General features: G+C 41.3%; 1 protein-coding gene across 1 annotated transcript in view; it reads left to right on the plus strand.

Moving 5' to 3' along the window:
- The window catches only part of ZNRF3 (zinc and ring finger 3), a 148,715-nt gene that overhangs the window by 92,491 nt on the left and 43,952 nt on the right, over positions 1–12,272 (plus strand).

Consider the following 12,272-nt stretch of genomic DNA (forward strand, 5'->3'; position numbering starts at 1 on the left):
CCCTCAAGGAGTCTCATTTTCTTCCTCTGTGAAATGGGGTTGATAATAGAGATTCATAAAACCTTATCTGACACCCTTGGGTCAAATCTTTTGGAATTTAGAAAGGTATTGTGGTGTCTCTGTGTGTGTGTATAAATAAAGTAATATATAAAGTATATATAAATATATCATATATTTTAAAATTATATATAAATATATTTACATAAAAAGTATTTGTATATGTGTCAAGTTACATGTATCTGTCTATCTATGTATTATATAAAGTATATATAAAACATATAAGTAACCTCCAGGGGTCTAGGTCAGCACTCATTACTCCAGCACATTCATATTTGTGTAGCAAAACATAAGAATGTTCATATTAAATGGGATAACTAAAATCTAAATAATGTCATTCAGGGCAGCTTTGCCTCCAAATGACTTCAGATTCATTTAGATTTGCTGCTAAGTAGGTTATGAAAAAAATGTTGAGTTTCAGAGGTTTTTTTTTGGTTTCGGAATGGCGGATAGGAATTATGGTCCTGTACTAGAATTTACCTCATAGGATGGTTAAGAAGATTAGAGGAGACACAAGTACCTAGTAAGCCCTCAAAAACCATTTGCTTGGAGTCAAGAGGTCACTCTGGTAGACATTCTTACGCACTATATAGATAACACTATTTAAGTTTTAATGTATTGGAATAGCTAGAAGTAAATACCTGAAACTCCCAAACTCCACCCCAGTAGCCTTGCCTCTTGAAGACGATTGTATAACAATGTAGATTTCAAGGGGTGACAGTGTGATTGTGAAAACCTTGTGGATTGTACTCCCTTTATCTAGTGTATGGATGGATGAGTAGATAAATGAGGACAAAAACTAAATGAAAAATAGGGTGGGATGTGGGGGATGATTTGGGTGTTCATTTTTATTTTTATTTTTTATTCTTATTCCAATTCTTTCTGGTGTAAGGAAGATGTTCAAAAATAGATTGGGGTGATGAGAGCACAACTATATGATGGTACTGTGAACAGTTGATTGTACACCACGGATGACTGCATGGTATGTGAATATATCTCAATAAAACTGAATTTAAAAAAAAAGCATTTGCTGCCATTGGCTGTTGTCATTCCCTTTAGAAGTACTTTTAAGAAGACGTTTTAGGCAAAAAAGTCAGCATTTTGTTTGACTGCAGTATAAGATAGAAATAATTATACTTTGGAAAGCCATCAAGGATCTCAAAATATGCCAGGTAATAATCTGTTTTGACCTGGATCATTTTGTTAAAGGGAATGGTTCAGAGAGTTAGTAGAATTTTGTTTGAAAGAAAGGTGGTATCTCCTAAGTATAGTGTTATTGCCTGGATATTTTTGTTATTTTCAAAAGCTGCTGTTCTGGATTCCATGAGGAGCAGCTGGGGGGAAAAACAGTCCTAGTTCCTAACCTCTTGGAGCTTGTGGTCTCTTGGAGATCCAGTCAGGAGAAGTGGTGTTTTGTTTTGGACTGCTAGGGAGGGAAGCCTTTCCCAATTTTGAAAATGCCCCAGCCCATGTCTTCTAAAAGAACTTTTACCCAAGAGACCCTCACAGGTTCAACCAGTTTGTAATTTTTGCATCCCACCTGCTATCTTCTGAGTAGCTTCGGAGCACTTGTCAAATTGCCTGCTCTTTTATTGAAAAAAAACAAAAAAAAAACAAAAAAAAAACCCACGAGAATTATTACTTGTTTGGTTTACAGTTAAGAAGTGGCTCAGGCCCTGATACCTCATTGCTAAAATAGTTGGCCAAAGCTGCTTAATGCTGGTAGGAGACCAGCAACCCCCTTGAGAATATTTTAGTATTTTTTTGGGTGAAATGCCAGCTACATCCAAAGGCTAGAAACAGTGCTTGCCTTGTTGGTAGTTGCTCCTGATACATTTTCTTCTATATCTAGACTGCTGCCATGCCAAACTCAGCTCCTTGACTCCATCTTTGACGTCTGTTATGCCTGTAAATGGTTAGCACAAGGCTCATGGGGTCACCCCATTGTTTTCCCATGATTTAGTGGTGGAGGGACTTGTTGACAGCACTCAATTGATTCATTGTTTCCTTCTCCAGCTGGAACCCAATCACTTAGTGGTTTTACCTGGAGAGCTTTGGACAGTTTGGCCTGCTAGTCTGGGAGGCCAAGGGGAATAAAAACCTTATATATGAACTGAATCATTAAGTCCCTCTTGCATTCATTCATTCACCAAATATTTATTGCACGCAGGGGTCCAGAAGTTATCTGTATGGTTCAACCTGCTTGCTAGCTGTAGCCCACCAGGTTTCTGTTTGCAGACTGTGTGGTGGCAGAGCATAATTATCACAGTTTGGCTTAGAGTTTACATCTGAATAAAATCGTTAGCAAAAACGCTTGGGCCAGATGAAACAAGACAATGTCATGTTTTGTTCAGTATCTGGGACTGTGCACAGGGTGCAATGAACCAGCCCCCTGCTACATCTTAAATTGTGGTTCTTCTCAGCTTCAGTTTTATTAACTTTGCTAACTGTGTTTTCTCTTTTCTGAGCCCCTGCGGGCAGTGGCAGGAAACTGGGGTAGAGAGGCAGGCTGATCCTCGTAGGCAGCACGGCCCCCCTCCAGTGGGGGTTTTCAATCCATCTCTTTGCTTTTGGAGGCTGGGGCAAGAAGAGGTAGGCAGAGGAGAGAGAGAGGCACAACGGGCAAAGGAAGAAACCACCACCAAATCAACCTGGGGATGGAGGGAACTCTTGGGGTAGACATTGAGATATGTGGGAAACCACAGAAGGGATGACTGTGTCAGCCACAGCCAGCTGGGGCATTCGGAAAGGCTTGCAGGAGAACGGGGACAGACAACAACCCTTTTCCACCTGAGACACCCACCTTCCCCCAGAAAATGCCATGAAACGAAACCTTGAAATAAGAAAGAGGAATGTCCTAAAGTTAAAAAAAAAAAAAAAAAGAAAACCACATAAATGCCTCGCCAGGAGTTCAAATAAAGTTTCATTTTAAAAGCAAATGACATAAACTTATCACCGGGATTTATTACCGAGTAATTTTGAACTCCTCAGAAAAGAACACTCTAAACTCACAAGAGAAGGATGATTTATGATCCCCTCCTTGTAATCTTTTTGATTCTGTAGGAGGAGGTACAGACAGTAGGATCAGCCGGGGAGGCAGAGTTGGGGTGAGGGTGAGCTCCCCCCAGGGAAGCGGCAGGCCAGAGCCCTCACTAGGCCAGGCCCTGCCGCGGACCGGGCATCGGCTTTCTGGGCCTCTTTTTACTCAGTTAATGTGAAGAGGCTCTTCTGGGTTCCTGGCTCATCTAGTGTTTTGAGCTTCTGTATCGTATTTAATATCTTTCCTTGATATTCTTGTTTGGGGAGATCTTAGTTGCAGCACTGAAAGAGGGACTCTGTTACCTGTGATAGTTTAAGTCCCAGGAAATCAAAATACAAGAAAAGACGTTTCTGGGCAGCTTTCTACTGAAAGCATGGGTCTAAAACCATAAGTTGGTGTTTATGCCCCAGGAATTTTAACCCTTCAGTTCAGTCGGTTCTTAAGCATCTTGGGGGTGCTGATGGGAATTTTGAAGGTTGGCGTTGGTAGTTTTGGCTCCTCTGGAGCGTCCTCTCATGGAGAGTCTCATGGTGGGCGCATACAAGAGGTGCTTAAGTCTCTGACAAAGCCCACACGGGACGGAACGGATTCGCTAACCGGAGGCAGAATAAAAGCCACATAGATTGGAATAGATACTTAGGGAGGCTCTTGAAACACAGGATGGTCAATGGGCATAAGTTTGACTCTTTCCAGTATTTAAGACGGCATTGAGGGGTAGTTATTAGAAAGGCAGGGAATTTTAGGTCAAAGAGACCCCACCTTGGCTGAGTGTGGGCCTTGGGAAACTTGCTGCAGTTCTGTGCACCTTACTTTCCTCTTTGTGAAACAGGGCTGATGCAACCTTTGTAGTTGTTGTGGAGCTTCCGTGAGATGTTTGTGGAGCACTTAACACAGAGCTTGTTCTTGCTAAACGCCTGAGTAGAGCGTAAAAGCAGCTGTCATATGTTGGGTGCTTGCTGAGTGCTAGACATGGTGCTAAGAGCTTTATGTGCAGCGTCTCCTTTAATCGTCGGAATTGAGATCAACAGCACCCCAGATTCCTTGATGAGGACATAAAGTTCCAGACAAGTTCTGTACGTAACCGAAGACCAAACAGTTCATAAGTAGCCAAGCTGAGATTTGCCTCATAAACATTTAGTTTCTCTTCCTTGCCTCCTTATGTCTTTGCCAGTTTTTCTAGATAAAAATCAGATGCTTTTCACTAGTTACTGGCACGATTAAGCCGAGCCAGTAACTAGTCCCAGCTCCAGCTACATTGAGCAGAAAAGGGAATTTGCTCTGAGGAGCCTGGCTGTGTCACAGAACCCATGACAGGGGATGCTGCTCTTCCAGAACAGCTGGGCTCCAGGGCTCAGATGCCAGCATGCCCCTCCCATGGCTTCTCTGTGTGACAGTCTGCTTCATTTCTCCTCCCCCGCCCCCCTGCCCATTTGGTGAGAGATACCCCGAAAGCCCTGAACCTGACACTTTCTTGGTTTTGAGTCTACAAGATTCCAGAAAAGGGACTTGTTAGCCCATCTTGAGTCAGGTGCTCACCTTTAGGCTGGTCAGCCATGATCTGGAGCTGGGAACACACTGGAACTTAACTTTTCCTGCCATGCCATGTGTGGGGATGGGATTGGAGGGAGATGGGTTTTCCAGATGAAAGTTGGTGGGGGGCGGTGCTGGGCTACCATCCCCAAAGCCCCTGGCAGTCATCAAGTCATCTACGCAATCAGGGACGATCCCCAGTTTACCCTGAGTTATTCAGAGAAGGCCAAGTAGTAAGGGAGTTGTTCATGTAGAAAGATCAGGAGAACACGGGACAGGGTGAGGAACAGGGCAAAAAGAAAGGGAACAAGTTGGGGAGCAGAAAGCTGGTGAGGAAGGAAGAAGCTTTCAGGTTAAGGAATTTGGGCTTTATTTCCTAGGTAGCCGGGAGCCACTGAAGGTTTCTAACAAAAGGACCATTGTCACAGGACCTGTGCTCTGGGAACGTTCGTGTGGCAGTGAGTCTAGGCTGGTTGAATTGGGAAGGACCGGGTTACTTCTTTGCTGCTGGATGTTTAGGGAACTGAATGGGCCCAGACACCAGCTCCTGCAAATGCTTTGGTGAGGCTCAAACAGGTGAAATTGACAAGGGCACCCCTGTGTTTGCCTCCTTGTTTCCTCCTCCTCCTTCTGCCTTTTCACATGCACATTTAGGCAAATGTGAAATGTAGAGGCAGCATGGCCAGCAGAGTGGCTGCAGGAGAGCTGGGTTGTAACCCTGGCTCTCCTGCAGAGTAGCTGGAAAGTGAGGGATGGAGGTGCCCACAGAGAACCAAACCTTGGGTTCACCCACCAACCCATGCTCAACCCTCAGAGTATCTTGGTAACTTCTTCACAAAGAATGAATAAAGCCTTAGTAACCAAAATAGGACATGAAGGCAGAAAACAAAGTCAAAGGAAGTTTTAGTCTTTTGGGATGGTTAGGGGAACAGAGAGTGTGTAATTGTCAGCTTGCATTTAGGCATCAAACTCACCTGGGTTTATACCGCCTTGTCCAACCCTCTTAAACCATGTGACCTCGGCAGTCACTTAACCCTCTATGTCTGTTTCTACCTCCTTAAATGGCAAGCGTACCTGATCTTCGTCAGGATGATGAAAGGAGCTTGTGTAGGTCAAGTGTTGATCATTTTTTCCTGGCACAACTGAAAGCATTAAATAAAGTAGGAACTCATTGTCTATCCTCACTTCCTTTCTCCCTCCTTCCCTGATTATCCTTCAGTTACTTTTGGTACCCAAAGTGGTCTTAAATCATTTCCCAATACATGGAAACTTTGATGACAGAGGGTGTTAAAAATTTTAAAAAGTAAGCATTTTGTTTCTAGCAATGGTGACCGAGTCTATAATTCCATTGTGAGTGGATGACAAGATTTACTGAGTCCTAGTGGAAATCAAACCCTTCTATTCCATAGAATTGTTACAGGTGATCCAGGAGCAGTGAAGATAGAAACCAAACCCTCCTGTGCACATCAGGCTACCCCAGGGAAGATTTCTTATTTTTCAAAGAACAACTTCCAAATCAGGGAATTTGGGTAAAGGGGAAACAGGCTTTTATTTGTATCCTCTTTTAATGGTATAGTGAAGAATAGGAAAGAGAAACTAATTAAAATCCAAAGATGTTTGAATTTCTTTACCAAATATTAATCAGAACCTAATACATAATACAGTGATGGTCAAGAGTTTGTGCTTAAAGGAGAAAGAGCATTCAGTAATAATCCAGGAAGCAGACAGTCATCCCACGGTAATACATTGGTTTTGGCCAAATCTCTGAACTGGGACTTTTCTTTTCTGGGAATGATCTGACGGGGTTCTCTGGTAAAAATCAAGGCTAATAAAATTGTGGTGTAGGTTTTACTCTAGCACAGCAGTTTTCAAAGTGTGTTCCAGAGACCCATAGCGATCCTCAAGATCCTTTCCAGGGGGATCCACAAGATCAAAACTACTTTCATAATAATTTGTCATTTGCCCTTTTCACTCTCGTTCTCTCATCATGGAGTTTTCCAGAAGCATCATGATGTACGATGACTTCATTGTTCTGATGGCCAGTGAAATGTGTGCTTGTATATTCTTGTGTTTTAAAAATTTCTCAGTTTTAATTGCCAATACAGTAAATATCAACAGTTATGACCCATACAAACAAAAGTTCTTTGGGATTCCTAATTTTTAAGAGTGTAAAGGAAGACCAGAAAGTTGAGGATGCTGACCTAGCATTATGTCACCACCGTAAGATCATGTTGTAGAGATTGGCTGAGGAAGAAACCCTGTTATAAAGTTCATGGAAATGAGCAGAAGCTAGAGGATAATGTGGGAAATCAAGGTGAATGTGTTGTCCATGAAATTATACTGTTCTGCAGTGCTGATTCTAAAGTCTTAGTGATTAGTAGTTTGTTGTTTTCCACATTTAATAACAAATAACCAAATGATGAATTTGAATAACTTAGGTGAAGATCTTAATATCTTCGAGGCTTGCATTGGGATATAACCTTCAGCCTTGACCTTCTAGAACAGAGCTTACCTGGATAGGCCTCTGAGGGAGGCAGAAATTTGTAGGAACTTGGGCAAAGCTGTAGAGTTGTTTATAAGCCATGTAGGTAGGAAGCTCATCTTTCAAGCATCCCATGCTCTTTTGGGTTTTCGGTCACAGGTGTGTATTTCCTTGGGCCGCCTGAGAGCTCTGGTCCTCAGGCCAAGCCCAGCGTAGCACTCTTGAGTGTGAGGGCCTCTTGAGAGGTAAGACAGAAAGCCTTGGGTCTGATTTGCTGTGGGAAAGAGGAGAAGGTGGCTGGCCATACAGGGTCTCAGAGGCAACTGCTCCACACCACAGGCAGTTGAGCTTTCCAGACTTCCTCTGCTGCAGAGCAAGTGTGGTATTTTTCACATACCTGAGCACAGGGCACCGTGACTATAGCTCATTGCCATGGTTTCCCTGCCAGCTCCCCATGCAACTGCTTGGAACACTTATTCATATTATACCATTCCAAGGCCTGTTACCCGGTCCGCTTATCACAGCGGTTCTCAATTGGGGGCAGTTTCGCCTCCCAGGAGATATTTAGCAATTGCCTAGAGACATTTTTGGTTTCTTAGTCAAAAATGTCTAGGGAGGGGTGGGTGCTGCTGACTGGGTGCATAGAGGCCAGGGGTGCTGTTCAACATCCTGCAGTGCACAGGCTAGCCCCCCACAACACAAAATTATTCAGCCCCAAATGACAGTAATGCTGAGGTTGAGAAAACCTGTCCTATTGTGAATTATAAGTTTACTCTCTAAGAAGATCTTAAATCTCCCATCTTCCTCGTTTGTTCCCCTTTCTGCCCCACTACCCTCCAGTACAATAACAGGTTCGTGGCAGCCTTTGTAGAATGTTCTGTTGAAGTGAATGGTACGGTTGACAATCTGCCACCACCTAGGCAGCCGAGAAAGAATGTTCTAGCACATTTGTATTTACATGTAACGCGTGGAAAGAAACTAGGCCTTGAAGCCGTATGGCCTGGGTGCACATTAGTTCATCAACTCAGGAAGCAGCTGGGCAACTCTGGGCCAGTTAGCCTCTCTTTGCCTCCACTTCTCCTTTCCCCCTCTTTAAAGGTAATTGTGAGGATAAAAAAAAAAAAAAGTAGTGTATGTCAAGTTATTGGAATATGCTAGTACTCAACAAATGACAATCCCCTTCCCTCCCAAATGTATTCCCGCTGGGCGATTGGAAGCCTTCTTCCTAAGGTGAGCTGAGGTAAATTTCTTTTTGGGGAGGAAATATAGAAGGCTCTTCAGATTTATTTTAAGGAGTGTTTGGAAAATTGCCTCCCATATTTGGCGAAAAAGGAAAGCAAGGAAGGAACTCAGTAAAATAAACCAGATCAGGAGGAAAAGATTGGCACGATATGACTGGAAAAACTCAAGGAATACTGCTTTTCTTCTAAGGTCACGCATCTGATTAGAAATTCACAAGCTTTTTATTTGATGCTTTTTCTCTACACCTAAATTCTTCAGAACTTCTTGGTTAAAAGAGGCTACATTTAAGTACAGTACTACATTTTTTTTTTAGTAGATTCGACTTTTTCAGCTAAAAAAAAGGGGGGGTGTGTGTGTGTGCTAAATGAAACCATTATTTGAAATCTACTGGGAGGCTTAAGGAAATTTTGAAGACAGAATGAGTGAATGGAACAAATAACGTGGCTGCCAACCGGAGGATCCTGGGCAGCTGCCTCCTCCCTGCCACTGTCCTCACCGACCGAACCAGGTTCTCAAAGGAAGCAAGGGCCATAAATGAGGCTGTCCTAGGAAACGAGAGATGGGTGGTGACAGGGCTGGTCCAGCTACCTGTTGACGAGCTGAAAAACTCATCAAAAAGAGCTAAGGATCGTGTCTGCTTTTGAGAAGTCACTTTGAAGTATTAAAGAAGTTAGAACCTACAGATATTACGTTGTCTTATTGTGTAAAGTACCAGTCCTGGGTTGGTTGACCAGAATCGCTCATTACTAGACTCAAGCTGAAAAGTCCCATCTTGCACACCCCTGGCCACTTGTGTACATTGTCCCAGCCGAGCAGTGATGGGCTGTCACTTGAGTGTGGCTACGTCCATGGGCATTTCAGGCATTTGGAAGCTATCTTGAAAGTGACAATGCATAGTTAGTTAACTGTCTCCCAAGTCCCTGCGGTTGGAAACCAGGTGTGACCATTGCACGCTTGCAGAGCCTCTGGTTGCCCTTGCACAGCCCCTGTGCAGGAGCAAACCACCTCCCCTAGGTTGGGCACAGGTGACAGCAGGCACATAGTGGGATGAGTGGGGACGTTGCGGAGATCCTGCCCTGCCAGCCTTTCTCAGACTCCAGACAGATGCACTTTCTTTTCTTTGTTCTGCCTTGTGTGTTTGTTTCCTTTCCAAAAAGTGCCGTATTTTATTTGATAAAAGATACAGGGGACCCCATGCCGCTTTGGTGATCTTTTTTCACAAATAACTTGTATGCTGTCTCTTACATTTGAGGCAGTCTAAATGATTCCTTTAGAGTACTGAAATATTTTAAATTCTGTATCATTTTTGTTTATTATAAAAATAATAAAAGAGTTTCACACATTCTAGTTGTTCTGAGCTTGTTGGATAAGCCTGAAGAACTTAGGCTATTTCTTGTAACGTAAATGGGACTTGGCCTTCACTGTTACACATTAACTTGTTGATACAGATTTTCATAGATGTATCAGCTCTTAAATGAACCTCAGAGAAAAGAATGTGGAATATGCAAGGAACGTTAGTTACCTTGGCTTGATATTTAGAAATGGAATTTTAAAGTGTTTAGCTTCAGAAGCTTTCTTTTTCATCTATTTGTAACCATAGTAGATTTATTTTTAAATGTTATTTTGTTAGTGTTTTTGCTTTTTCTAAAAAAGTTTCAATTGATAGATTCTTAGCCCTTTTATAACCCCTCATTTTAAAGGTATACCCAAAATTTATAGCATTAAATTACTTTACTTTTTCTATCAGAAATGTTCTGTTCCTTTTGCTTGTTTTTAAGTGTGTAAGCAATATGACAGCTTGTACCACTGCTCTTGTATCCCTAGTGCCAAGAACAGTGCCTAGCACATATTGCAGGCACTTAGTAAATATTTTTTTGCGTGAAACAATTAATTATGGAGAGTTTGACATCAGAAGGCAAAGAACATCTTTAATTCTGCAACTAAGTCTTCTTCCCTGAGCCTGCTATCTAATGTGATTATTATGAAGGTACAAAATCCACTCTGCCTTTTAAAATACTTAATAATATATGCTAGTCATTTCACCATTTTGTTACTATTTTCATAACCTATAATTTTAATGGCTGTGTAACATGAAAGAAGAGACCAGGATTTAGCTGACCATTCCCCCAGGGTTCAATAATTAGATTGCTTCTGCTTTATTTTAACCCTTATGACTAAACCAAAATGAAAACCTTTCTACATATAGGATAGTTTTTATTTTGTTTTGTTTTTGTTTTGAATTATTTACTTAGGCTAATATTCCATGAGGGAGATTATAGATAAAAAGATACAGACTTTATTTTTTTAATGATTCTTGATATAAACAGTTACAAATTGCTTTTGAAGATCATTCCCTCACTTTACCCTGCCCCTAGAATGAACCATTTTTTTCCAGAAATGCTGACCATTGCCTGTTGTCATGAACATATTTCTTTTGCTAATTTGAAAGGTAAAAAAATAAAATTTCATTTTCTTTTGCATTTTATTGAATATTAGCAAATAATAAAATCTAAGCATTTTTCCTTATGCTAACTAAATTTCCTCTTCTGTGAGTTGTCTATTCTGGTCCCGTGTCTGTTTATGGGCAGGCCTTCATATCAATTTTTAAAAATAGGAATGTGTTAATTCCTTGTCATTTGGAATGTTTTTTAACTGGCCCTTTTATTTACTTATTTTGTTTGTTTAGCTTTCTTGATATGCAGAAGTTTCAAATTTTTACAGTCAATATTCCTTCATGATTTCTTTTTGCTTCTAAGTTTAATTATTCTATCCCCTTCCCCCACTAACAGAGTCATTTTTGCCTTTTCTACTTCCTCTTTGTTTGCTGTTTTTTTAAAATATATTAGATTTTTAAATCATTCAGAATTTATTTTGATGTGTGGTATCAAGAATGACTTAAGTAGAGTCTCCCTCCCAAAGTTATGCTAACACCCTGTAAGTCTTTTCCTTCGATTTAGGTATCCTCCTCCTTTTTAAAAAAGAATACATTCTTTTTCTAGAGTAGGACCATATCCTGAACAATCTACTGTCACATAAATTCTGTATCCTCTTGTGGACCAGAACCATACTGTTTTCATGTTTGTTGCTTTAAAACATATTTCCAGAGCTAGTGAAATACTGTGCTTGTGAACACACTACAGAGAATGCATCTGTAAATCAACAAAGCCTAATGCCTGTTTCTGCCATTCTTTTGATCAGGAATCTTAGGTAATCCTTATTCTCCCTGACCTAGTATATCATATTCCTGCCCCAACTCTCCAGCGGTGTGGGGAGTTGCTTTCAGAATCTATGTTCATTAAATGGTGCAGCTGCTTTGGAAAATGGACTGGCAGTTCCTTAAAAGGTTAATACAGAGTTACCATGCAGCCCAGCAGTTCCACTCCTAGATATATACCCAGGAGAAATGAAAACATACATTCACACAAAAACTTGGACGTGAATGCTTATAACAGCATGATTCATAATAGCCACAATGCAGAGACAGTCCTGATGACCACCAGCTGATGGGTGGATAAACAAAATGTCGCATATCCACACAATGGAATATTATTCAACCACAAAAAAGAATGAAGTATGGATACATGTTACAACATGGATGACTCTTGAAAGCATTATGCCAAGTGAAAGAAGCCATTTTTATGAAATGTCCAGAATAGGCAAGTCTATGGAGACAGGATGCAGATTAGTGTTGCCTGGGGCTGAGGGGGAAGGTGAAGGTTGGGGGTGACTGCAAAAGGGGAAGACATTTCTGTTTGGAGTGATGAAAATGTTCTTAAATTGATTGTGTGATGGTTGCCCAACTCTTTGAATATCATAAAAATCAATGAATTGTACTCTTTAAAAGCCTTCCCGTAAAAATGAAAATCTGATCGATCCTTTCTGTTCTGTTTTTGTATAGAGCCCAACTCTCTAAAGTTACAT

This window comes from Choloepus didactylus, chromosome 23 (genome assembly GCF_015220235.1).
Source record: "Choloepus didactylus isolate mChoDid1 chromosome 23, mChoDid1.pri, whole genome shotgun sequence".
Lineage (NCBI taxonomy): Eukaryota > Metazoa > Chordata > Mammalia > Pilosa > Megalonychidae > Choloepus > Choloepus didactylus.